The sequence below is a fragment of the Schistocerca cancellata genome, chromosome 2 (genome assembly GCF_023864275.1).
Source record: "Schistocerca cancellata isolate TAMUIC-IGC-003103 chromosome 2, iqSchCanc2.1, whole genome shotgun sequence".
Taxonomy (NCBI): Eukaryota; Metazoa; Arthropoda; class Insecta; order Orthoptera; family Acrididae; genus Schistocerca; species Schistocerca cancellata.
In genome coordinates, this window is record NC_064627.1 from 347,003,974 (window position 1) to 347,031,701 (window position 27,728).

The window sequence follows — 27,728 nt, forward strand, 5'->3', positions numbered from 1 at the left end:
TCTTCCTTTATGTCACCGCTTATGTGACAACCATTCGGGATGTTTATCGAAATAGCAAAATACTGTTATTAGAGAGTAAATTTAGTAGGATATTTCTGCACCACCCCAGGAAATAAACGGCTCCACAGCTGCCAAACGTATTCTACACAGTTTCGAATTCTCCACTAGACTCGCCACAGCCGCAAAACGTTCATTAGCCTCAGTGTTTCTTAAGCTAGCTAGCAATGGGAATGTTGGCACTTCTAAAACGCGGTAGCATCAATACTGGGATGTGAACTACCACGTGTATAGGCAAATGGATTCTATTTGCATTCCTGTAAACGTGATTTGGATCGAAAGCGTAGCTACAATTAATATGCTGATATATCGACTGCCACTAGAACATTTCGAATAAAGAGTAGGAGGTGTTATTTAATCAGCCCTCATCTTCAGTATCTGTCGTAGCTGTTTTCGTTGTTAGGATTTCGTCACCTAAACCGGTAAAAACGGAACCCTACAAGTCTCACTTTCTTGACCGTCTATCGGTCTACCCAAACTTTAAAACCCGTTTACCTCCAGAACGGGTAGACATAATAAGCGGAAATGTATCGCACTTCTTGTGGTAACCGGTCCCTTGGTGGTGTAAAAAAATGAGCTTCTATGTCAACGCAATCTAAAGATACGGCCGTTTATGAAAAAAAAATTTACGTGAAAGGTCAAAAAATGGCTCCAAGAACTATGCCACCAAACTGCTTACGTCATCAGTCCCTAGCCCTATAAGTACTTAAACCAACCTAACTTAACACACATCCACGCCCGGGGAAGGATTCGAACTGACGGCGCAAGCAGACGTGCGATCCGCGATATGACGCCGTTGAAAGCACGGCTAACCCGCGCCGGAAAGCTGTTAATATCATCTGATGTTGCTAACAAGTTATTTACTTCTGGTGAATGATTTTCTGCGCAGTTCATTTAAGATAGAATAACTAAAATATATTTGATGTTACGGAAGACGAAGGACACCTAATTCATTTCCCTCTCTTTACTTATTATGTTACATTCGCAATCTGAGCATACGTATTATCCATAACCACACTTTAGCGCCACACAGATACGTGAATGAAACACATTGGAGTACAGTTTTAGACATAAAAACTGACCGCCAGCCGCCTGCCACAGAGACTAAGTCCGAGTTTATTCACTTAACGTAGCCAATAAAACTGACCGGCCATCTGCACAATCTGGCAACACTGTAAGATGCGGAAGCGTAAGGAGGAAGTGTTGTCTACTTCCGAGATGTTCTCGGATTGTGTGAGCCCGTGGTCTAGTGCTAGCCGGCACGGTAGCTCAGCGTGTTCGGTCAGAGAGCCGGTTGGCCTCTGTAATAAAAAAACTGAGTGGAAGGATCAACCACCGAACTTGAACAGGATGTCCTGCGACGTCCGCAATGACCAAACACAACGATCGATAATGAACAATAAAAAAAAAAAGAAAAGAAAAAATGGTAATCGTCATGCATTCTAAGCTTATGGTCTCCTGTTCGTGTCCAACAATTTTTTTTTCCACATTTCGGTCTAAAGTTATGATTCTGATTGAGCATCGAAGATAATTCGCTTAACATTCTACCCACCAGCAATGACAAGTATTCCAGAAACAACTCCGCAGGACAGCTCGTGGCTGCGCCGCGATCATAACAGCTTACGCTCGAGCGTTTCCTCACAATGCAGCGGCTACCGGCCACCGGCCAGACGCCACCCGCCGCCTGAAATCCGGCGCCGCCCATGTGAACGCGGCGCCACGCTGTCAGTGTATATATCAACTGTCATTTTCGAATTTGAAGTTCTAGTTATCATCTTGCAGTTAAACATTCGATTTTGCATACTTGAAAATCATGAACTACACTTAAGCACTGTAAAATTGAGTCGCAAGTGGAAAAAGGTGTAACACCTGAAACACAACGTTTATTTTTGGTATAACAGAGGGGTGAATGCAGAGGAGGCAGCTAGAAAGATTTGAACTATGTTTAGAGCGAGTGCTTTTGGTAAAAATACGCCAGAAAAAGATATTCGTGTTTCAACAAAGATCGTTCTGGCATGAATGATTTTCCACATTAAGGAAGTCTCGACTACTGATATATGTGATAGATTACCATTTAACCATCATGCGACATTTGCATTCAACAGGCAAAGTTCAGAAGTCTGGTGTAGGAGTACTGCATGCTCTAATTCGAAACAACAAAAATCAATGGAGTGACTATTATTGAACGTCATCAGGTCACTCATCGAGCATTCCTTTCGGTCGGAGTGTAAGAAAATCGAGCAACAAAACTACATCACCTGTGCTACTGTATGATAACGCACTATGTTGATTTGAGAAACAAAACAATCCAGGAGATTGATAGAAAAGTCGTCTGTCAGGCACTTGTATTGATAGGGAAGTCCTCTCTCAAGCACTTGTCCCTCTCGTCATATATTTGTAAAATTTTACCTTTCCCGCTCTTGATCGATCAACCGTCAAGGCAATTCATTTCTAGACGGAAATACTCTTAAAACTACTCTGGTTTAATGACATCGTTAGAACCAGTAGGCTTCTACAGGCGTAGAATTTGTAAACAACTTTAGCATTGTCAGATCGTTTTAGATATCGTGAAAGAAAATTCTGCTGCTGATTAATTTCTCTTTGATAATTACTGTTGCGTTTAGTAAACTAATGGAAAATGCAATTAAAATATTCACTGTACTAATATAAATTAAATTCAGCTTACTACAGAAACATCACGACGGCAGTCTATCTTAATAAAGCATTATGTGTCTGTGAGACGATCGAACCTATTTTAACACGAATTAGTAGGATATTACCAACTTTTGACTTCGAAAAGATCTGTATTTATTTCATTTCCTGTACCATTCGCAAGTATTATGAAAATGTGACATTTCATAGATAAAATTATGTATTCACAACAACAAAAAATATGTCGGCAGAAAACAAAAGTGGCATTATGAATTTGGCAGTACCGTAAGATTTTCGCTCTGACACTAAGAGTTACTGAAAGTAGCAAGACGAATTTTGCTCAAGCGTTGTCTTACGATTCCCTTATTGGGTTTTTATCAGCCTGCTTGTAGCTGTGCTACAAAAGAATTAAAAATCTGGCTTTCAGCGAGTCGCGAATGGCGAACGAAAGCAGCTTGCACCTGTTAGCTAAGCATGTTACCTGGGAACTGGTTTTTTCCTAAACTGGAAAGACGTCCTTTTGTGGTTGAATTGTTGGCAAATGTCAGTCAGACGTGTGCCGTTGGTCTAAGTGTTACGGTGTGTTGAATTTGTGCCAATGATTTTTCTACAGGTTTCTTATGTCCCAAATAGAGAGCTGAAGTATCCCACTAGTATTTTCACGTCATCCTGGTGAATTTTGCTCATAGTATTTTCGAGTGTGTTCCAAAATTTTTCGACATTTTCGGAGTTTTTCTTATTTTCGATGTTGGTGGGGACACGTGCATTGATGAGTGTATATTTTTTACTGTGGCATTGAATGAGCATAGTCATAAGTCGCTTGTTGATGGGCCGGCCACGGTGGCCGAGCGGTTCTAGGCGCTTCAGTTCGGAACCGCGCGACTGCTACGGTCGATGGTTCGAATCCAGCCTCGGGCATGGAAGTGTGTGATGTCCTTAGGTTAAGTTAGGTTTAATTAGTTCTAAGTTCCAGGGGACTGATGACTTCCGGTGTTAAGTCCCATAGTGCTCAGAGTCATTTGAACCTTTTCATTGTTGATGGGTGTGATTTCTTTGACAGAGTTGATGATAGATCTGTGTTCGAGAAATGCAATGCCGAAGATTGGTACGCCTTTCGCTACCTTTTGTTGTATTTTGCTTTTGAAGACGCAATGGTTTCCCTAATGCAAGGTTTCATTGTCAGTTAGTCGTGGTTCTTGAAGAGCAAGGATGAGAATTTTTTGTCGGTGGATTTCTTTTGTGAGATTATTTAGTTTTCGTGTTTGGATCATTGTATCGATGTTTACTTTTAAATGTATGTTTCTTCCTTGTAGGGAAATTTACCAGAGATCTTCGATATTCTCTGCCGTGCTAACCTGGACTCCCCAGAATCCGAAAATCCAACTGCCGCCTGTCGACAGCCGGGTTGTGTACCACCTGGGGTAAAGTTGACTTTGCTTGCATAGTTCATGTTTGCTTGTGTTTCATTGGTTTGGCTTGGGTGATACGAGGACCGGACAGGACCAGAGGGTGTTGAAGCCTTTGAAAGCAAATATTTTCAGCCAAGCTCATTGAGCTAAGAGACGGTGACCAGAGTAGCGGTGAATTTCACTCAGACGTGTCTGGATTTTGGGTTCAACGGATTTGGTAGCCGTTCAGGATTGTGTTAGTATTTGGTTCACCCCTAGTATTTGATTTCCTCGGTACCACCCATATGGGGGAGGGTTTCCCCTATCCGCCACACGCGATTATTATTATTATTATTATTGTTGTCATTATGTCATCAGCAAATCCGGTATGGTGTATCTTCCCACCACTGAAATAGATGTGTATTGTTCGATTCAGTATTTCCATCACATAAATGTGGGTTATAATTACGTTACATTGCTGCTAGAAGACATATTTCTCACTTTTTCTTAGCCAGTTGCTACCTGTTACTCCATCATAGGAATTTATGTGCGCAAAATTGTTGCAATACAGACGTTCAAATTATCCGATTTCTGTAATTTCGTTTCGATACCAGATAGTTCTAATCGGATTCAGCTAGGCAGTCTTAATGTGGATATCTGACTACGACTCTCATCATGTGATAGACTGGGCAAATCACATTCATAATCGGACTGTTGAATATAGATCACTTATCTCTGACAGGGCCTGAATTCTTAAACACTGTCGAAAATAATAATCCAATGTGCTTATTACAAATACGTTATTTAAATATAAATACATGGACTAACGAGATAATAGTTTATTTACAGGAGCAGAGCCCCATCCATCATAGCAGAGCAGTGCGTGATTGGTTTCAGGCCCAAGAGAGGATAAAGCTGTTGCCGTTTGTTCCACGATCACCAAACATCAACCAGATAGAGAATATGTGGGCAGAGGTAACAAGGCCATTGCCATGTGGATCTACAAAAGCAAGCGACCTTTGGACAAATATAGAAAACATATGTTGGGAAGTAAACCATCACGCTACACTGTCGACGACTTAATGAAATCAATTCCCTAAGCCTTCCAGAAATCTTACGTAATGATCGTGGGTGGGTTGGTTACTAAAAGTATAAAAAAATGTTCAAATGTGTGTGAAATCTTATGGGACTCAACTGCTAAGGTCATCAGTACCTAAGCTTACACACTACTTAACCTAAATTATCCTAAGGACAAACACACACACTCATGCCCGAGGGAGGACTCGAACCTCCGCCGGGATCAGCCACGCAGCCCATGACTGCAGCGCCCGAGACCGCTCGGCTAATCCCGCGCGGCTACTTAAAGTATACTCGTCCACAAAACCCATGTGGGCAATTATCTGATAATCGGTCAAGATTTGCTTTGTGGCAGCTCTTTAGCATACAAGACCATTTACTTTCAGGCTCCTCCTTACAATTCTTGTAGTGCAAGGTAATTGAAAAAACTCATCCACTCGACGCCAACTGAGGAACTGACTGGTGCATGTGTTATTCAACACACAGTAGTTCTCAGCCTCACTAGAATCAATGACTGTGTGTCTGTGTGTGTGTGTGTGTGTGAGTGTGTGTGTGTGTGTGTGTGTGTGTGTGTGTGTGTGTGTTTTCGTGTTCATGCACAATCTGAATCAATACTATTAACATTAGAGAGACAACCAACAACAAATAATTCATCAAATATGACTGTAAAGTATTTTAATGCGATGGGAAGTTACTAACTGAATTTTCACCCAACACACGTCCTGCATATTACGTTAAGTAAGATGTATTAACTCCATAGTATCGTTAGCAGAGACAGTGCGCTCTTGTTGTCGAGGCTCGCGACAAGCGCAGCGATCAGCAGTGCCCAATGCCGCCGCGATTTGTTTATGTTGGCTGAGCGTGGACACTGCAGCAGACGCTTCGCCATAAACAGAAAGAAATCACCTTGTCTCTGACCGCAGTGAGCGGATATCACTGCCTGCGTGTTCTTATAGTAACCAACGTGAGACTCTACTCACAGGAGCCATGGAGCAATTGCAATGGGTATCATGTCATTAGTCATCAGAATATTAACCAGTGATGAAATGTCCACTCTATATGAATCCCAAGAAAATAGGAACCTTCTCACAACGGAATGTGAGGTGATATCAAAATTTATCCAACATACAAAAATTAACTGCAGGGCTTTCATGTATGCAGTAGTAGCACACAAGGAAATATTATGTCTTGGAAGCGTATATTTCATTTCCTCTTCTCATTTTAACGCCCTTGTTTTAGTATGAAGTGGGAAAACAAACACGAAAAATTCAAGTTCCTGAGAAGCATATAAGTCATTTCCTCTTCTCATATCATAACTTTTGTTTTAGTATGAGGTAAAAAAATAAACAGTTTAGGGTTCTGAAACATAATATGACACCAGATTCTTATCGTAGGCGCTATCGGAAACGCAAAAAGCAGGGAGCTGTCCATTGTTTTGTCCAAAAGTCTGTTTCCTTTCATGCATTACTCACGTTAGGAGATTCTTATTTAAGGACTTGTGGGCATCAAGTTCTTCAGCAGAACAAGCCCTATGTTATTGTGCTAATTACGGTATGGAAAAAATGCAACAAAGACGAGTTCCCCTGGAGCACATGTCTGTATTCAGCAATGACCGCCAGCTGCCACAACACTTCACAGAATCCTTGCGGCGGGCAACACAACTGTGCGTGCACTTCAGACTTCATTCAGTAAGACGTCAGGAGATGGATGGAAACGTCAAATTAACGTTTCTTTCCGAGTCGTATTCAACCCAGAATGAGGTGTTATTAAGGTAGTTGAACGTTCTAGCAATTACACTTATATAATTCCAATATGAGTATTCAGATAGCCAAAAGAACCCGTTAGTGCGAAACCATCTGGAACTGCATTAACATCAAACTGCAAGAACTTGAGACAATACGTGGACTCTTCTCTTCGCTAGGTGACCTATTACTGATATTTAGGATTCTCACCTGCCTAGGCGTAATGGAAACGGAACTTCAGAGGCGCTTTCCGCTATTCTTGACAAACATGAGAAACTTGTAATCACTGCGAGTTACAACTGCGTGATGATAATGGTTCAGGTTGTCAGTAGTTGTGGTGGTGTTATGCTGTCAAACTGCTTACGTCAACGTTAATGGTGGCGCACATAATTTAGCGCTGACTACCTACCTAAGTAAAGATAGTGTTGTGGCGTCGTCGCTTGTCTTTATTTGGCCTCAGCTTGAGTAATCCGATTTAACGAACATAGTACTACATTCGCGGGCTGCTAATGATACAGTATGACTACAGCGATCATCGTGCGGGTATTACATTAATTCTGCAATGAATTGCTTAAAAAATGTTACCCTCAGCTATGCAGCTGGAATGACTCATTACACAGGTACTCTATGTTGCACTTGGTTAAGTGATCAGTTCGCTGCAATCCTGCTTCTTCTGTTTGTAAATGCTTGTATACGTCAAAAATGGTTCAAATGGTTCTGAGTGCTATGGGAATTAACATCTGAGGTGGTCAGTCCGCTAGAACTTAGAACTACTTAAACCTAACTAACCTAAGGACATCAGACACATCCATGTCGGAGACTGGAGTCGAACCTGAGACCGTAGCTCTCACGCGGTTCCAGACTGTAGCGCCTAGAACCACTCGACCACCCTGGCCGGTATACTTGTATACTGACCATTCGTTATTTGACTAAATATGAACTACAATCTAATTCGCATGTATATGGCATGGGTTAGCTCCGGCACGAAGGTATGACTAAGGATTGGTTTCCGTTGGAGTCCCGTTATTTTGATGGCAAGACTAACGTTCGCAAATCACCTCTATTGCCTCAAAAAACAATTGCATCTTAAATATCGAAGGACCGACGTCCGCACTGTCACAGCTTGTTGAAATACAGCAACGACAGCAGATGAAAATTTGTGACCGACTGAGCTTCGAACCTAGACCTGCTGCTTACTAGACAGACGTTCTGACCACTGCACTATTACTTTTTTTTAAAGTTTGAGAAGAATTTCAGCACCAGGTAGGCGGAGGCAAAGAGGGCAGGGGTCGAAAATCCGAGGCCTGGCCACAGTGCCTTCCCCATACCTGTCACTGAGCAGCTGCATTATTCACATGTATTCCATGTTTGCACTCATATATTCCTTTAAATTGTTGAACAAAATTGAAGTAGTAATTAAGGTAAAATAAATTACAGATTGTCACCTCCAATCGCGTGCGATCCTTGTGGAACATAACTTATAACAGTGAACAGGGTGACGGAAAAATAAATAACAACCATTCATTCAGAAATATATTCACAATTTAAGTTATTATGCACTGGATGCATATGAAGTCTGTAAGGAAGCCATATATTTTTCAACAAATGGAAGAAGTTTCGGAGCCAGAGGGGGTTTGCCAAATAAGAACAGTTGTGATTTAAGAACCGACGTAAAAGAATATTCCAGGAATAAAAAAAAGTGAAAGAATAGTATTCTGCTTCTAATCAATAAAACTGTCCATCTCTTTGTAGCCCACATAAAGCAATAGATAAAATTTTTTTAAAACATTCCTTATATTTGTTATTCTTCTTCAGCTTAAAATGTTCTTCTGCAATATAAAACATGCACTCTTCTAAGTTCTAAGTTTTGTTTATTACGACGTACAACACAAACTGTCCCAGAAGCCACGAATAACTGTTATTCTTTGCGGACGGGTAACATTTCCAGTCAGGTTTAAAGATTCAGTTATCGGTACATGACTTTCTGCGGTTCTGTGGATAGTGCTAATTTCTTCCTAGAACAGAAAACTTTAGATGAGCCGCGGAGACCCAAATAATTATACAGGAAGTTTCAGGAGGAATAATAAATATTGTAGGAGGTGGTAGTATAGACAAGTTGCAGAAAAAATGCCATATTACATGTGTCCAATTTTTATTTCGTACATACAGCTGGGTTCAATGCATTTATGTTTCGTATGTTGGTCCTTAAAGGACCCAGTTGACTACATTTCCTTGAAAATGACTTCCAGCGTTATTGGAAGAGGTTTATTTGGCTACAGGAATGCCTATGTTCCTCCAGCATGACGGGGCTCCTGCAAATTCTAGGCGTCAGGTGACACATTATCCAAACCTAACATTTTCTGGAAGATGGATCATTAGATATGGGCACTTTTCTTGGCCTTCAAGGTCCCTGGACGTTCTCTCTTTGGATTTTTGCCTGTGGGGATGGTTAAAGGCGAAGTCTACAAAGAAAAAGTAAACCCAAGAGCCGATTTGATCGTTCGGATTATGAATAGTGCAGCCCTCATAAAAGAACGCAAAGACGACCTCAGAAGATCTAGACGTGGTGTTATCAAGAGAAGTCAAATGTGCATTGAAGTTGGTGGGGAAATTATTGAAAATCAACTTTGAACGTCCTCATTTGCCTTTGATTTGAGTTTGTTAGGGTTACGTACACTTTTTGCCATAAAACTCGACCGGCGGCCGGCCGCTTCAGAGGCTAAGTCCGCGCCGATCGCGACATGGGACAAAAAAACTGGCCAACTCGCTAATTCTCTAAGTCCGGTTATCTGCACAATCTGGCAACGCTGTAGACTGCGGCACTTCCTGGAGGAAAACTTGTCCCAAGATAGAGAGACTCTAGGCTGATTACGCCTGTGGTCTTGCGGTAGCGTGCGTTGTTTCTGTTCAAAATGTCAGTGGATCGAGAGCAGCTGGCATAAAATATTTTTATAGCTTCTTCTGTCTGAATGCTGAACACGTGAATGTAATGGTAGCGCAGATTCAATCTATTTCGCTTTGTGACACACCGATATCAAAATTTTATCTAGTAACGATTTTGCGGCAGATTTCCTGCAGACTGTCCTCCTCTGGACGCCGTATGCGGCAAAGCTCCGGGATCCATTTGCTGGCTACTGGCAGCGGCCGTGGCGACAGCAGCGGCGCTGCACTCCCCCGTTCTTTATCGAAAGCGCCTGCTACCGCTCATCGCTTTTGATGATTTAAAACGCTTTATTATTAAATGTTGCTCCACAGAAAATTTCTACAATTTCCATTCACGCTCAAAAGCAACGGAGACAGACGCCCTGATTAGTAGGCGGGTAATCGGCAAGAGCTGAGTATGGCCCGAAATTAATTTTATAGACTGGGACGAAATTAAACCACCTCACTACATTTGATGAATTTATAAATGCTTCATACCTCGTTTCTTTTCCTTTCAAACTTAATTATTTGTGCAACTTTTGGTCAATGTTTGGATGTTTTCGTCAAGCCAGAGTGAGCGTCTGTGGTGTAAAGTGTATTACAGTTCTTGTTTCATTCCTTATGGTAAGTCTATGCGATAAACTGTGTGAATACCTTGCAATGCATGCTCTGTAGCAGTGCAGGCACACTGCACATTTGGAGTTCCATGTACGGGTTCATGAAGTATTTATTGTTGATCGGAAGTGATAGTTAAGGTCATCAGATTTAAACCAGAAAAATTTGTCGTTTTGAAGGTTTCAGAGAACGGAAAGGAATTGCTAACGCCGGTGTTAGAAAACGTCTACAGTTAAATGCTATTGCAAAAATTTAGAAGATGGGAACTATATTAATGAACAGGTGCACTTCATAAACAACCTTCCGACATGTTAGACCTATATGACGAACAAACTCAAATTTATATCGTTGACAGTCGGTTTGAATCTTTTCAGGACCTATTTTACAGTGAAGCACCTTGGAATTTGCAAAGCAGAAATCCATGATATTAACTTAATTTACTAAGTCGAAATCGGACGAAGATTGATGTTTAAAGGCATTCTTTAGATTTCGCATAAGAAATTTTTACTAGCAGTTTGTAACTCCATTAATTAAAATGAAAAATAAAAGGTTGTAGTCAGCGGCTTCTACCGTGATTCGAACTTATAGTACAAGCACTGCAACGCACAAGGGAACCTCTGCGCTAACGACACACTGGCGGCCAGAGGCGGACTATAGTCACTGCGATGTTGCCTGAGCCTCAAAACGCAACCTTAAACACACAAACAGAGGAGGTGGAGATTACTGTTTTAACATCCCGTCGACCACGATGTCATTAGAGACGGAGCACAAGCTCGGATTAGGGAAGGATGGGGAAGGAAACCGGCCGTGCCCTTCCTAAGGAACCATCCCGGCATTTTCCTGAAGCGATTTAGGGAAATCATTGAAAACCTAAATCAGTATGGCCGGGCGCGGGATTGCACCGTCGTCCTCCCGAATGCACACACAAACAGGTGTTACTTATGTGAAGAACGCCGTTCTTGGAGTCCAGAAATTAAATATACTTTCTAATTGTGTCATCTTGCAGTGGATTATATCGTACGAGTCTTCGATGTGAAAAACGAATGTCAAGTGAATTTAGCGAGGTAACGCCGACCTACACCCGGAAGTAAATGCACTATCAGAGTGTTGACAAATACTTGCTACGACGCTGCCATTTCTCGGCTCTCTGACGAAGCAGCTCTTCAGCGAAATGCTTGCCGTGATTCTCCGATACGGTTCTTCAGAGTGGAGACGCGCGCGCACGTTTGGTTTTTATGCGGCGTTCTCCCCTGATGGTTTCTGACGTCGCCTTGTGGGCTATGTATACATATGAGACATTCAATTATCATTAATCCAGAATGATACAAGTTTCAGCTTCCGGCGTGGAAGAAGGCTGTTGACGCCGACATTATATCACTTCAACGTAGGGAAAGCAAAACGGATCATTCAATGTTTCTCATTCAACATAAAGCATGTGAGATAAATTTCCGTAACGTTCATAATCATCTAAAAATACAAACGAAGTAAAAATACACCGGAAGCTTATTCGAATTGAATATAATGTAAGATACCAAACGCTTTGCACCTCGATGTCGAATTTGTCCACTTGCAATCGTTTGCAGCATGCACATAGAATGTCATGATTACCACGAGAATGAAGAAATATGTTGGTAAGGATGGAAGCAAGAAGAGACGCAGTCAACAAATATTCTATTCCTCATGGCATTCATTTCATTTGACACGTAAGAAGAGGTAAAGCGGGAATTTACTTTCGTTAACACGAAAGATATGCCGCACATATTGATAACGAGGAAGTCTGAGTCTTCATACGTTTCCTCCTTGAAATCTGTATGCTCTATTATATACTAAGTAGCCCGATCATTGTTTCAGTAATGTTACCCTCTTGTTTGACCCCGTAACGATGAACAGATTCCAAATGCATGTCTCTGCGTGAAAGTAGCTGTTCGAACCCTTCCTGGGTTGTTTTTTGTGTTTTATTGCTTGGAATTCCTGAAGCAGACCACTGTGCCTTCCCCCCTCGTGGGTTACGTCTCAAAACTAAACCGCTTTGTATCCAATGGCATAATTTATTCATACAGCATCAGCATAAGACTCTTCCGAGTGAGAGAATGACAATAACAATCGTAACAAGAACAAGCAAATAATGAATGATGTTTATTCCAACGCAGAACGAGAATGGCTTTAAATATAAAAATCTATATCTATATCCATATCTATTGATCTTTGAGTTGGCACAATGCAAATATATTCTTAGCATTTAGTTACTGAATTTAGTTCTGCATGTTTGCAGAGAAAAAGAAAAGTCGGTACTTCTCGCTAGTGTAATATAATGTGAACCAGCAACTACCCTTTCCTTAGAACACGACTCAAGCAGGTCCTCAAGCAGGCACTGCTGCATTCTGTTCCCTGACATTGCTCTGATGACGGTTAATGCAGATAGTTCCGATTATGAAATACAAAACGTATTGTAAGTTAGTTCCTAGGATAGTAACATTGAATTTGCGTTGTAGATGGCACATGAACGTGATGACTATCCATATTACTCATCAATATAAAAAGACAATATTTTGGGAATTTAGTAGGATTACTCAAAATGAATTCTGAAATTGGGTGACTGACCGCACAGGTGCTAAACGTCGTCAAGAGTATACGATGTCCTAATCGCATTAGGAATATGAAGATCGTCTTCGACAGCTCGCAACTTTCACATTGCTATCTCCACCCTACTCCAGACAGCTCTCAGTGGAGTTGCACTACGTTGCCGATGTTATGGAAGGCCTTCAAACCGACAACAGACCACATATTGAAAAATACAAGCGAATTCTCTTGCAGCGTAAGCTTATTGTATTTAATCTAAAAATTATTGGAGAGGAACATTGTCCTATTCAAAAAAAGTAAAATGTTACACACTGTTGACGTCAAACGGACATTATCTATGTCCTGTCTTGTGTCCTACTCATCTACACTCCTGGAAATGGAAAAAAGAACACATTGACACCGGTGTGTCAGACCCACCATACTTGCTCCGGACACTGCGAGAGGGCTGTACAAGCAATGATCACACGCACGGCACAGCGGACACACCAGGAACCGCGGTGTTGGCCGTCGAATGGCGCTAGCTGCGCAGCATTTGTGCACCGCCGCCGTCAGTGTCAGCCAGTTTGCCGTGGCATACGGAGCTCCATCGCAGTCTTTAACACTGGTAGCATGCCGCGACAGCGTGGACGTGAACCGTATGTGCAGTTGACGGACTTTGAGCGAGGGCGTATAGTGGGCATGCGGGAGGCCGGGTGGACGTACCGCCGAATTGCTCAACACGTGGGGCGTGAGGTCTCCACAGTACATCGATGTTGTCGCCAGTGGTCGGCGGAAGGTGCACGTGCCCGTCGACCTGGGACCGGACCGCAGCGACGCACGGATGCACGCTAAGACCGTAGGATCCTACGCAGTGCCGTAGGGGACCGCACCGCCACTTCCCAGCAAATTAGGGACACTGTTGCTCCTGGGGTATCGGCGAGGACCATTCGCAACCGTCTCCATGAAGCTGGCCTACGGTCCCGCACACCGTTAGGCCGTCTTCCGCTCACGCCCCAACATCGTGCAGCCCGCCTCCAGTGGTGTCGCGACAGGCGTGAATGGAGGGACGAATGGAGACGTGTCGTCTTCAGCGATGAGAGTCGCTTCTGCCTTGGTGCCTATGATGGTCGTATGCGTGTTTGGCGCCGTGCAGGTGAGCGCCACAATCAGGACTGCATACGACCGAGGCACACAGGGCCAACACCCGGCATCATGGTGTGGGGAGCGATCTCCTACACTGGCCGTACACCACTGGTGATCGTCGAGGGGACACTGAGTAGTGCACGGTAGATCCAAACCGTCATCGAACCCATCGTTCTACCATTCCTAGACCGGAAAGGGAACTTGCTGTTCCAACAGGACAATGCACGTCCGCATGTATCCCGTGCCACCCAACGTGCTCTAGAAGGTGTAAGTCAACTACCCTGGCCAGCAAGATCTCCGGATCTGTCCCCCATTGAGCATGTTTGGGACTGGATGAAGCGTAGTCTCACGCGGTCTGCACGTCCAGCACGAACGCTGGTCCAACTGAGGCGCCAGGTGGAAATGGCATGGCAAGCCGTTCCACAGGACTACATCCAGCATCTCTACGATCGTCTCCATGGGAGAATAGCAGCCTGCATTGCTGCGAAAGGTGGATATACACTGTACTAGTGCATTGTGCATGCTCTGTTGCCTGTGTCTATGTGCCTGTGGTTCTGTCAGTGTGATCATGTGATGTATCTGACCCCAGGAATGTGTCAATAAAGTTTCCCCTTCCTGGGACAATGAATTCATGGTGTTCTTATTTCAATTTCCAGGAGTGTATAATATCAAGTGTACTATGAAAATGATTATATATAATGGATTATAAGGTAATGCATTGATACCAGATGGTGGGGGCCGGCCGATGTGGCCGTGCGGTTCTAGGCGCTTCAGTCTGGAACCGCGTGACCGCTACGGTCGCAGGTTCGAATCCTGCCTCGGGCATGGATGTGTGTGATGTCCTTAGGTTAGTTAGGTTTAAGTAGTTCTAAGTTCTAGGGGACTGATGACCTTAGAAGTTAAGTCCCATAGTGCTCAGAGCCATTTGAACCATTTGAACTATTTAACACGAAATGACATTAAAAATTTAAGTTATTCACGAGCAGCTAGTTGAGAATATGTATCAACATTAAATGACACGACGAACTGTCTTGTTCTGCATATGGATTCAAACCCAGCTCATGCAGACTAAGCAAAGGTTTCGTGACTGACGGAAACTAACAGTCATTCCTGATTAGGCATACAGAGAGGGATATACCTCCATTTTAGACAGTATCAGTTAGCAAATATCAACTTTAAATTGCATAACGCAAACACTTTTAACAGACGTGAATTCCTACCCAGCATCTATTGTCCCTGTTAACGAACTACGAGAGATGTTAAATATTGCTTCTTCACAAGTAACTTACTTGAAATGCCGTGAGGTAAAGCTGTGTGTTGGACACGGATTCGAACCCGGAACCTAATCGGATTGCCATCGAAGCACAGTCAAATGTGACATATCGGAATTTCGCGGCAGTAACTAGATGTTTTAACTGAAATGACGAGACGAAACATTAATTTTTTCCTTCCCAGGACTCCAACCCGGCACCTATCGCTGTTATATTCTAGAGAAAACTAACGTTAAATATGGGTTTGTTGCACCAGCAGTGACATGTGAGCATGTTTGAACTGAAATAATATGACGAAGAGTTCAGCGCTCACTGGGAATAGAGCCCCACACATATCGTTGTTGACTACACACAAAGAGACGTCAGCTACCGAATTTTTCTCCACCAGCTGCTCAGAATAGCATCTTGAACTTACAGTCATCTCGCAAATAGTTCTGTGTCTCACTGGGAGTTAAAAACGTCGGATATCGTTAGTGTTGACAGCGAATGAAAATACATTAAAAATCAAAATTATTATCCACCAGCAGATAGGTGTTCTCATGCTAGAGCTTGATAATACATAATTAAATCTTTAGTGCCGGGCCAGGATTCGATCCCATTCACGCATAATATGTGAAGGTGTTGAGGAATCTGCAGTTTTGAACAAACAACAAATTGTAGTCGAGCTGTATTGCCACTAAGGGATCAAATTCCGCGTTAAGGGCGGTCTGAGTTGCATTCCCAGTTCAGAACCAATTTTATCGACATACAGAAGCCCAAATAAAAGATGGAATAAGTGTCCTGTGACCATACATAGCGTTTGTGTCGTCACTTGAAATAAATAACTAGTATGAGAAAGGTTACTGGTGATAGAGTTTCTACATGTCGCCACTCCAGACATTATTGTGGTTCAACCTACCGTCTACTTGGTAAAGAAGGAATATCATCTTTAATGTGAATTTTCAGACCACGCAGCCATTATATCTCCTTCACTTGGTGTAGCCAGGAGAGAATGGAATCTGTCTCTCCCTATCTAAAATCATTGACAGAAGTGGGAATCGAACCCATACCATAGGTATAACAACCTACCATCCGTCCAACAGACTCATAGCTTCAGCATCGAGAGGAAAGGGGCGATAAAAATGTTGTCGATATGAGCTTTCGGTCGCCAGACGTCATATTAGCTGGCCTCACGTTTTACCTCAAGACTTCGGTCGTGTTCCATCAGCGGTATGAATAAAATGATATTAATAATAACAGTAATAATCGAATTATCCGGCAACTTCACACTTCACAGTGGATTTTCTCGAACTAAGAAATTTGCTGAATTTGTGAAAAATCAAAATGGCTTCACATCCAGCCTATGATGCCTAGAAGAGTCTTTACATCCTGCTGACATGAGAATAGCATAATCTCTGCGTCAGAAGCTTGCTTCTACTTGACCATTTAATAGACTCGCATTTTTTCCACCGTGACTAATTTTGTAAGCTAAGCACATCATCCGTTACAGCACACTCCTGGGGCTGGGTAATGTGGCCACAGTGGTCTGGTGGAACGAGCTATCACAGGTGCAATGCGTGGGTTCAGGCATTTACTTTTAAGAGGCACAAACAGATTTATTTTACCCCTGGTAACCTCAAGAGAAAGACGTTATAATCCAGAATCCGCATTAAACATCACGTTCCTTCATTACCAACTGGGCAGAGCCGGTTTACGTTGGGAAATGACACAGCGGAAGTCATGGTAAAAAGAAATACAGTCGCCAGTAAGCTTACTTACATTAGAAAATTTTATTTTATTTGATGAACCGATAGCCATTTAAAGGGACAGGGCTCTTATTTTACTTGTACTTGATTGAACTAGAGACGTTTAAAAATTTGGTGCTGGACTGTGATTCGAATTCGTATCTCCTCTTTCGAGGATCTGAATCTCTCGGAACAGTATAGTTCAGTCATTTCGTTCCTTTTCCCAAGACTGCAATCTTCTCTAGGTCTCCTCCAAAGGTAAGTATGTGGGTCTCAAACCTGATCCAGTATAAAAATATTCATTATTTCATTTCTAGCTTTATCAAGTGCACACCCACCTGCTAGTGAAAATTAACGCGCAATTTCAATGTCTGTTCATGTGTTGCCAACAATCGCAACAGGTGTCGTTATTTCTGGTCAAACACGCACACATCTTACTGTTCATGAGTAAGCAACTGATACTTAACCTATATTCGTGGATGCACGGTAGGTGTGCAGTTCGATTGTCGCTTAGGCACAAAAGTTTGTATCCTTATTTTAGATTCAGACACCTAGCGGCTCGTAAGAAAAACCGATACGTAACATTTGATTTTTCTTAGTTAACAATCGGATTACGTGTTGGGTTCGTATCTCCGTCACAGAACTTCACATCATGCACTTCATCTTTAAATGCATGCACACTTTGTTACTTCAGAATGGAGGTATATCAGACATATTTCGTGGTTAGATAACAGGGATGAAAGGGTCTTGATAGGAGTCACGGTTTATTACAAAAATTGTCGTCTTTTATTTTCAAGTTTAGATTTGGTTACTGGTATTGGCAAAACTTTCGGTAATTCATGACTCTTCATGGCTAATCATCAATATGATGTGATTAGATTAGATTAGATTACATTACATTAACTCTTGTTCCATAGATCATGAATACGACATTTCGTAATGATGTGGAACGTGTCATTTTAATGAAAGATTTTTTTAAATACCATGATTCAATTTCTTTACAACAATTTTTTACACTCTCTCTCATTGCTTTTTATTTCTCTCTCTCTCTCTCTCTCTCTCTCTCTCTCTCTCTCTCTCTATCTCTCTCTCTCACACACACACACACACACACACACACACACACACACACACACACACACACATTCTTTTTTATTTTTATTTGTATGTTGTGCTCGACTATCGGCGAGGCACGAAAACGCCTGTGAATGACTTTCTTAGTTTTGAGTGCACTTACGAAAGAAATATAAAAACAATAATGAGAGTTACTGATTTATGATGCTCAGTTTGCAGTCAGTTCTGAGTATTATTAGTAACTACGCTCCAGTCCCTAAACCTAGTTACAGAAAGCGAATCAGACGCATTACGTATTCCAGGCCGTAGCAGCCGCGACTTGGAGACACCAGCTATGGTCACTTCCCAGACCGCTGTAGGATCACATCGGTTCGTCTTCTTCCTGCTGGTACTGTAACTGAGATTTGGCAACAACGCAACGTATGTTTGGCAACTCTGTGATCGACGAGTTACTTCCTGGTGTGCACGGAATTAAGCCTCAAAGTTCACTTGATTTTACCTGTCATTTCCATTGAATAATCTGAGTTATTAAAGCTTGAAGGGTAACAAAAGATTGAAAATTTACGGTTTTCAGCCCAGGAAAGTCGTTGCAGGTGGAAATCGCAACTAATCTCGACCTTTAAATAGCGGTTTACGAGTTCTAGTTACTATTGCCGTCGTAATAGGAAGCTGAGACCCATACCTCCTCGCCAGCTCTGTGGTAACGTGATGACCTGTGAAACAGCGTCTGTTCCGGTTCGCAGTTCCAGTCTCACTGACTGAAACGTTTTTATCCCTTCTGTGAAAGAGCTACAACCAGTCAGATCAAGCATCAATAAGGAAATCGCAAGAAAATGCTTTCAGCTCATAGTGCAATGTTGAAAAACTTACAATGCTACACAACAGGTAACGCCTCTTTTCGCTGCTGACAAGCGAATTTTGGGTTTCTAGGAATACGTAACTATATTTATGAAATGCCACATTTGCATACCTCTTGAGTATGACGCAGCATACCAATGAAACACAGACCCAATCAAAATCTAAGTGAGTAGAATTTTATTAATTCGTGTCGATAGAGGCATGCTTGTGTACAGATACTTTCGTCGTAAGGTTATCATGGTTAGTTTTATTTCATTTCTTATAATACAGTGCACAATTTTCGTAAGGTTTCCTTTAGTGTTGTTAAAACAATAGTAAATATGAGAGAGAAATTAATCATCAACGATATATGCGAATTCTCTGATGTTACCTAAGACAGTCTGACAATGCACATGCAGTTTATTGATTACATGCATGTAGAAAATTTGTTCTGAGTTAAAGCTGTCAATCAAAGTTTGAAGAAGAATCAAATATCACTACCACACGACGGCTAATGTAGAAAATACTTTTCTGACATATTATGGCACGATGCGCTCTCCCTGCACATCTTCGAGATGCATCTGCTGCCTGCTGTCTATTAAACCTGAATAGAACAAAATGTCACAGTAGTTAGTTCTTTTTCCACATGCGACTACTTTGGGTTGAGAAGTGAAGGGAATTATGTTCAAAGTTCCATTAGATTGATAACTTCAGCAGAGAGCAGAATTGCGTTTTAAAAAATGTAGTACTGCATGTATTCGAACTCGCGACATCTTATCTATGCTACAAGCTGACACGTAGCTACAACAGCTCCAGAGCTCGGCAACTATTCCTCCAGAACTTTTGGATTCCACAGCACTGGCCAGGTCTTGACTTCTGAGAGACAAACAGTTACAGCTTTTCTTTTGGACTGAACGACGTTTTCTAGTAACAGATAGCGCAATAGAATAGCTCAAGTGGAAAGGAACACTTCCTATTGAAACTTCTGCATCCTACAATGTTGGCAGTTGTGTGTAGGTGGCAGTAACGTGATTTTATTTCTGTGATTACAAAATAGTCGAATGTATGCACTGGGTAGCCGAGGCAGCTAGTTCATGGTGATTCGGTCAACCAAGTAAATGAATTTACTGGACACGCTGCAAATTACTACAGGGAGCCTGTGTGTCAGAATTCTCATCCAGTGTGGCGCAACTGCGTTACGATAGAAAAATGACTCGCAGAGAAGAGGATTTCGTGGTCTGTTGGACGGATGGTAGGTTGTTATACCTATGGTATGGGTTCGATTCCAACTTCTGTCAATGATTTTAGATAGGGAGGGACAGATTCCATTCTCTCCTGGCTACACCAAGTGAAGGAGATATAATGGCTGCGTGGTCTGAAAATTCACATTAAAGATGATATTCCTTCTTTACCAAGTAGACGGTAGGTTGAACCACAATAAAGTCTGGAGTGGCGACATGTAGAAACTCTATCACCAGTAACCTTTCTTATACTAGTTATTTATTTCAAGTGACGACACAAACGCTATGTATGGTCACAGGACACTTATTCCATCTTTTATTTGGGCTTCTGTATGTCGATAAAATTGGTTCTGAACTGGGAATGCAACTCAGACCGCCCTTAACGCGGAATTTGATCCCTTAGTGGCAATACAGCTCGACTACAATTTGTTGTTTGTTCAAAACTGCAGATTCCTCAACACCTTCACATATTATGCGTGAATGGGATCGAATCCTGGCCCGGCACTAAAGATTTAATTATGTATTATCAAGCTCTAGCATGAGAACACCTATCTGCTGGTGGATAATAATTTTGATTTTTAATGTATTTTCATTCGCTGTCAACACTAACGATATCCGACGTTTTTAACTCCCAGTGAGACACAGAACTATTTGCGAGATGACTGTAAGTTCAAGATGCTATTCTGAGCAGCTGGTGGAGAAAAATTCGGTAGCTGACGTCTCTTGGTGTGTAGTCAACAACGATATGTGTGGGGCTCTATTCCCAGTGAGCGCTGAACTCTTCGTCATATTATTTCAGTTCAAACATGCTCACATGTCACTGCTGGTGCAACAAACCCATATTTAACGTTAGTTTTCTCTAGAATATAACAGCGATAGGTGCCGGGTTGGTGTCCTGGGAAGGAAAAAATTAATGTTTCGTCTCGTCATTTCAGTTAAAACATCTAGTTACTGCCGCGAAATTCCGATATGTCACATTTGACTGTGCTTCGATGGCAATCCGATTAGGTTCCGGGTTCGAATCTGTGTCCAACACACAGCTTTACCTCACGGCATTTCAAGTAAGTTACTTGTGAAGAAGCAATATTTAACATCTCTCGTAGTTCGTTAACAGGGACAATAGATGCTGGGTAGGAATTCACGTCTGTTAAAAGTGTTTGCGTTATGCAATTTAAAGTTGATATTTGCTAACTGATACTGTCTAAAATGGAGGTATATCCCTCTCTGTATGCCTAATCAGGAATGACTGTTAGTTTCCGTCAGTCACGAAACCTTTGCTTAGTCTGCATGAGCTGGGTTTGAATCCATATGCAGAACAAGACGGTTCGTCGTGTCATTTAATGTTCATACATATTCTCAACTAGCTGCTCGTGAATAACTTAAATTTTTAATGTAATTTCGTGTTAAATAGTTCAAATGGTTCAAATGGCTCTGAGCACTATGGGACTTAACTTGTAAGGTCATCAGTCCCCTAGAACTTAGAACTACTTAAACCTAACTAACCTAAGGACATCACACACATCCATGCCCGAGGCAGGATTCGAACCTGCGACCGTAGCGGTCACGCGGTTCCAGACTGAAGCGCCTAGAACCGCACGGCCACATCGGCCGGCCCCCACCATCTGGTATCAATGCATTACCTTATAATCCATTATATATAATCATTTTCATAGTACACTTGATATTATACACTCCTGGAAATTGAAATAAGAACACCGTGAATTCATTGTCCCAAGAAGGAGAAACTTTATTGACACTTTCCTGGGGTCAGATACATCACATGATCACACTGACAGAACCACAGGCACATAGACACAGGCAACAGGGCATGCACAATGCACTAGTACAGTGTATATCCACCTTTCGCAGCAATGCAGGCTGCTATTCTCCCATGGAGACGATCGTAGAGATGCTGGATGTAGTCCTGTGGAACGGCTTGCCATGCCATTTCCACCTGGCGCCTCAGTTGGACCAGCGTTCGTGCTGGACGTGCAGACCGCGTGAGACGACGCTTCATCCAGTCCCAAACATGCTCAATGGGGGACAGATCCGGAGATCTTGCTGGCCAGGGTAGTTGACTTACACCTTCTAGAGCACGTTGGATGGCACGGGATACATGCGGACGTGCATTGTCCTGTTGGAACAGAAAGTTCCCTTGCCGGTCTAGGAATGGTAGAACGATGGGATCGATGACGGTTTGGATCTACCGTGCACTACTCAGTGTCCCCTCGACGATCACCAGTGGTGTACGGCCAGTGTAGGAGATCGCTCCCCACACCATGATGCCGGGTGTTGGCCCTGTGTGCCTCGGTCGTATGCAGTCCTGATTGTGGCGCTCACCTGCACGGCGCCAAACACGCATACGACCATCATTGGCACCAAGGCAGAAGCGACTCTCATCGCTGAAGACGACACGTCTCCATTCGTCCCTCCATTCACGCCTGTCGCGACACCACTGGAGGCGGGCTGCACGATGTTGGGGCGTGAGCGGAAGACGGCCTAAAGCCGTCGGCACACGGACCGTGCTGTTGAACGTTAACGTGGAGCGTGGCAAGTTCAACGTGCTGCCCAACGCTCAGGAACGATGCGACTTGTGCATACGGTGCGTGGGCCCCAACGTGGTATACCCGATCGCAACGCACTCCAGCGGCAGTTGAGGGATGCTTCTAGTTCGTAATCACACTGTTTACTCAACGGGAGCGCGTAAAATTCCCACGCTAGTTCTATTAAAACGCACATTTCCTCCATCGTCCACTAAAAGGAAAGCACCATGTCCAATTAATAAGGACACAGGCTTATGGAAGTTCCATTATAAACAGTGCATTACAAATTTGGAATACTTCTCCGCGTAAGATTTCATCATTCCCACATTTTAGTAAAAACCCCAAGGTCAGTCTTACTTGATCACTGTTCCTACGCAGTAGCAGAAACTTTGCAACATTTGAACTACGAGGCGTAAAAGAAAAAGGAACAAAATATCTTCATACAAGTTGCGCAAGCTGTACTGTAGATTAAGCCAATCCAACAAAGTCACCCCTAAAAAAAAAGGTGAACTTATATTTACATAACATCAAATATTATAATATATGCTTATATTAAACTCATAATACAGTATCAGAACCTAATAAAAGCACGAATGTTAGGAAAAAAATTTCGGGAGAATCAAGACACGAACCACGGCCTCGTTATAAAACACTTCGCTGGTCAGTAACTCTACTCATTACGCTAAACCAACATCACACCTTCGTCAACTAATCAGGTTATCTTACCTATTGCTGAAATCCTTAATAGTAGATATGTTACTAACTGAAATTTAATTATAACAAATTGTACCAAGAAAAATACGTTCTGGTCCGATCTTCAGTGTGTCGCTGCCTTCAAATAGCCTACTCTCACAATACGCAAGTTACAATAATTCTTTTGCCACGAATATGATGTTTCTCATTATTTTATTGCAACGAATTACACAGTTAACAACGGGTTTTCCTGTGATTCTCAATTTGCTGGTGCTCAGAAACGGCATATATACATATAGGCTTGAAATGAATGCCAATATGGCGCCTCACAACTCTGTACTGAAGGGAGACGGAGTGCTTGTGACGTAGATGGCGTTGTGTCATCTCATTGGTCAACGCTCAGACGCACGCTCAGAATATCTGACATGCTAGATATTGCTCTGCACGTTCGGAAAGACTCCCGAGCGTGCTATTCCACGCTATGACGTCAGAAACTGGGCACGCTCAACGCTCAACGTTCGGATGCACGGTCCGTGTGCCGACGGCTTAACGGTGTGCGGGACCGTAGGCCAGCTTCATGGAGACGGTTGCGAATGCTCCTCGCCGATACCCCAGGAGCAACAGTGTCCCTAATTTGCTGGGAAGTGGCGGTGCGGTTCCCTACGGCACTGCGTAGGATCCTACGGTCTTGGCGTGCATCCGTGCGTCGCTGCGGTCCGGTCCCAGGTCGACGGGCACGTGCACCTTCCGCCGACCACTGGCGACAACAGCGATGTACTGTGGAGACCTCACGCCCCACGTGTTGAGCAATTCGGCGGTACGTCCACCCGGCCTCCCGCATGCCCACTATACGCCCTCGCTCAAAGTCCGTCAACTGCACATACGGTTCACGTCCACGCTGTCGCGGCATGCTACCAGTGTTAAAGACTGCGATGGAGCTCCGTATGCCACGGCAAACTGGCTGACACTGACGGCGGCGGTGCACAAATGCTGCGCAGCTAGCGCCATTCGACGGCCAACACCGCGGTTCCTGGTGTGTCCGCTGTGCCGTGCGTGTGATCATTGCTTGTACAGCCCTCTCGCAGTGTCCGGAGCAAGTATGGTGGGTCTGACACACCGGTGTCAATGTGTTCTTTTTTCCATTTCCAGGAGTGTAGATGAGTAGGACACAAGACAGGACATAGATAATGTCCGTTTGACGTCAACAGTGTGTAACATTTTACTTTTTTTGAATAGGACAATGTTCCTCTCCAATAATTTTTAGATTAGTTACAATAAGCTTACGCTGCAAGAGAATTCGCTTGTATTTTTCAATATGTGGTCTGTTGTCGGTTTGAAGGCCTTCCATAACATCGGCAACGTAGTGCAACTCCACCGAGAGCTGTCTGGAGTAGGGTGGAGATAGCAATGTGAAAGTTGCGAGCTGTCGAAGACGATCTTCATATTCCTAATGCGATTAGGACATCGTATACTCTTGACGACGTTTAGCACCTGTGCGGTCAGTCACCCAATTTCAGAATTCATTTTGAGTAATCCTACTAAATTCCCAAAATATTGTCTTTTTATATTGATGAGTAATATGGATAGTCATCAAGTTCATGTGCCATCTACAACGCAAATTCAATGTTACTATCCTAGGAACTAACCTACAATACGTTTTGTATTTCATAATCGGAACCATCTACATTAACCGTCATCAGAGCAATGTCAGGGAACAGAATGCAGCAGTGCCTGCTTGAGGACCTGCTTGAGTCGTGTTCTAAGGAAAGGGTAGTTGCTGGTTCACATTATATTACACTAGCGAGAAGTACCGACTTTTCTTTTTCTCTGCAAACATGCAGAACTAAATTCAGTAACTAAATGCTAAGAATATATTTGCATTGTGCCAACTCAAAGATCAATAGATATGGATATAGATATAGATTTTTATATTTAAAGCCATTCTCGTTCTGCGTTGGAATAAACATCATTCATTATTTGCTTGTTCTTGTTACGATTGTTATTGTCATTCTCTCACTCGGAAGAGTCTTATGCTGATGCTGTATGAATAAATTATGCCATTGGATACAAAGCGGTTTAGTTTTGAGACGTAACCCACGAGGGGGGAAGGCACAGTGGTCTGCTTCAGGAATTCCAAGCAATAAAACACAAAAAACAACCCAGGAAGGGTTCGAACAGCTACTTTCACGCAGAGACATGCATTTGGAATCTGTTCATCGTTACGGGGTCAAACAAGAGGGTAACATTACTGAAACAATGATCGGGCTACTTAGTATATAATAGAGCATACAGATTTCAAGGAGGAAACGTATGAAGACGCAGACTTCCTCGTTATCAATATGTGCGGCATATCTTTCGTGTTAACGAAAGTAAATTCCCGCTTTACCTCTTCTTACGTGTCAAATGAAATGAATGCCATGAGGAATAGAATATTTGTTGACTGCGTCTCTTCTTGCTTCCATCCTTACCAACATATTTCTTCATTCTCGTGGTAATCATGACATTCTATGTGCATGCTGCAAACGATTGCAAGTGGGCAAATTCGACATCGAGGTGCAAAGCGTTTGGTATCTTACATTATATTCAATTCGAATAAGCTTCCGGTGTATTTTTACTTCGTTTGTATTTTTAGATGATTATGAACGTTACGGAAATTTATCTCACATGCTTTATGTTGAATGAGAAACATTGAATGATCCGTTTTGCTTTCCCTACGTTGAAATGATATAATGTCGGCGTCAACAGCCTTCTTCCACGCCGGAAGCTGAAACTTGTATCATTCTGGATTAATGATAATTGAATGTCTCATATGTATACATAGCCCACAAGGCGACGTCAGAAACCATCAGGGGAGAACGCCGCATAAAAACCAAACGTGCGCGCGCGTCTCCACTCTGAAGAACCGTATCGGAGAATCACGGCAAGCATTTCGCTGAAGAGCTGCTTCGTCAGAGAGCCGAGAAATGGCAGCGTCGTAGCAAGTATTTGTCAACACTCTGATAGTGCATTTACTTCCGGGTGTAGGTCGGCGTTACCTCGCTAAATTCACTTGACATTCGTTTTTCACATCGAAGACTCGTACGATATAATCCACTGCAAGATGACACAATTAGAAAGTATATTTAATTTCTGGACTCCAAGAACGGCGTTCTTCACATAAGTAACACCTGTTTGTGTGTGCATTCGGGAGGACGACGGTGCAATCCCGCGCCCGGCCATCCTGATTAAGGTTTTCAATGATTTCCCTAAATCGCTTCAGGAAAATGCCGGGATGGTTCCTTAGGAAGGGCACGGCCGGTTTCCTTCCCCATCCTTCCCTAATCCGAGCTTGTGCTCCGTCTCTAATGACATCGTGGTCGACGGGATATTAAAACAGTAATCTCCACCGCCTCTGTTTGTGTGTTTAAGGTTGCGTTTTGAGGCTCAGGCAACATCGCCTCTGGCCGCCAGTGTGTCGTTAGCGCAGAGGTTCCCTTGTGCGTTGCAGTGCTTGTACTATAAGTTCGAATCACGGTAGAAGCCGCTGACTACAACCTTTTATTTTTCATTTTAATTAATGGAGTTGCAAACCGCTAGTAAAAATTTCTTATGCGAAATCTAAAGAATGCCTTTAAACATCAATCTTCGTCCGATTTCGACTTAGTAAATTAAGTTAATATCATGGATTTCTGCTTTGCAAATTCCAAGGTGCTTCACTGTAAAATAGGTCCTGAAAAGATTCAAACCGACTGTCAACGATATAAATTTGAGCTTTGTTCGTCATATAGGTCTAACATGTCGGAAGGTTGTTTATGAAGTGCACCTGTTCATTAATATAGTTCCCATCTTCTAAATTTTTGCAATAGCATTTAACTGTAGACGTTTTCTAACACCGGCGTTAGCAATTCCTTTCCGTTCTCTGAAACCTTCAAAACGACAAATTTTTCTGGTTTAAATCTGATGACCTTAACTATCACTTCCGATCAACAATAAATACTTCATAAACCCGTACATGGAACTCCAAATGTGCAGTGTGCCTGCACTGCTACAGAGCATGCATTGCAAGGTATTCACACAGTTTATCGCATAGACTTACCATAAGGAATGAAACAAGAACTGTAATACACTTTACACCACAGACGCTCACTCTGGCTTGACGAAAACATCCAAACATTGACCAAAAGTTGCACAAATAATTAAGTTTGAAAGGA